Genomic DNA, 1,755 nt, shown 5'->3' on the forward strand with positions numbered 1-1,755 from the left:
CCCCCCCCCGACACAACCACGTGTGATACTGGGCTTCCGCGCACGTTGACCACGCGCTCGCCCGTTTCACCCTCAAGGTTACTATTACGAGGCCCTCCCTGCTCGTAAGCCTGCCTATTCCCACGTTTTGGTATTCACCAAACAAGGTGTCTAAAATCCAAACGTTTCAATCACTCAAGTAGGAAATTTTCGTTGTTAGTACAGACGTATAATTTACCCGCAACAAAGTTGGAAAATTCAGTCTTTGTCGCGGATTTTATTCCACGAGGGAATAATGAATAATAATTAATCGTTCATGAGCTCAACTGTCGAGGGGAGATACGGGGCTAAATGATATGGCAGAGTGAAACCATTCTGCCCCACCCCTATTGATTTAATAATAACTACCTACAATTTCACGAGTTCACCGAAAAGTCCTGCGAAAATATCCTTGCGCTTGGGTTTTTAAGCCCAAAAATTTCAATTCACATTTTCACACGTGAAAATCCGGAGAAATGATGTTGTTATTTTGCTACTGAGGAGAACGAAAATTATGAACGCGTTGAGTTTGAAGCCATCACTGGCAACTGGAGCGTCGGCTTGGGGCCAGGACGAAATATCGACCCGGGTGTTTTGTTGACTGTGTGCATGCCCGAGGCCTCTCACCCCCATTCCTCCGACACATGGAGGCGCACACAACTCGGCTCGTATTAACTCCAAACACACGTATGTAACACTATTGCATGAGCACCAGCCTACGTACATACATCATTGATCGGTTGCACAGTTACATTGTGAGTAACGCGTTGTAGTTCTGAGTTTACAGGTGTAAGTATCACCATTTATACCGGCATTACCAACACGTTTGAATCAGTCGGGGGGTACTAGTGACTAGGGGGTAAATGGGAAGTAATAGTTCACTCTTGCTCTCACTTTCCTTGTACCACTCTCCACTATCTCAAACACTAACGGAGTAAATGGTCTCTGGTGAGCTCCAGTACGTGTGAACGAGCTTTCGCTATCGGTGGAAACTTGCACTGTCGTTCAGACACTTTTCACTCGCATTTTTTGCGGATAAAAGGAGAACGAAAATTTGGAATGAAATGGAAATGAGAGGTAGGGATGGCTGAATGGGGAGAAAAGCCTCTAGAGCTGTTCAATGAGTTCAAGTGCATTGGTAGGGATTTTTTGAAATTCGGTTTTTTGGGAATTTCAGTTCAATTTAAAATCAAATCGTTTGGGGAATTTGTTATTGGTCTTGAAAAATCCATTATGTTGAGGTTTTACGGTATATTTGAATGCCAAATTTCACTATTAATGAGGAAAATAGACAGAGGGGATTGAACTTCATGAGACGGACAAAAAACAGAAATGAAGAAGAAATATGAAGAAAGTCCTTGAATATTTTTTGAAATTTAAGTAATAACTGCATCTGAATTTTCAATGTTATGAATTCTCATTTCATTGAAGATCATATTGTTCGCGGAATTTCTGATACATCTTTGGAGTTAAACTAAATTGAACATTTACGTCATATTTCAATGATAACTTGAATTTTTCACCTTATTCTGAAAATTGAAAATTATATTCAATTTTGTTTTCAATGAATTGACGACTGTTATTGCATTGTTAAAAAGGAAAATTAGCCCCAGGGAATTGAACTTCATGAGATGGAACGATGAACGGAGGTGAAGAAGACAAAGCATGAAGAAAGTCCTCAAGATCTATTAAAAAAATTCAATTTCATTGATATTCTTTGAAATTCAAGTAACAACT

Source organism: Diachasma alloeum, unplaced genomic scaffold (assembly GCF_001412515.2).
Source record: "Diachasma alloeum isolate Michigan unplaced genomic scaffold, Dall2.0 Dall_scaffold_00325, whole genome shotgun sequence".
In the NCBI taxonomy this organism is placed as follows: domain Eukaryota; kingdom Metazoa; phylum Arthropoda; class Insecta; order Hymenoptera; family Braconidae; genus Diachasma; species Diachasma alloeum.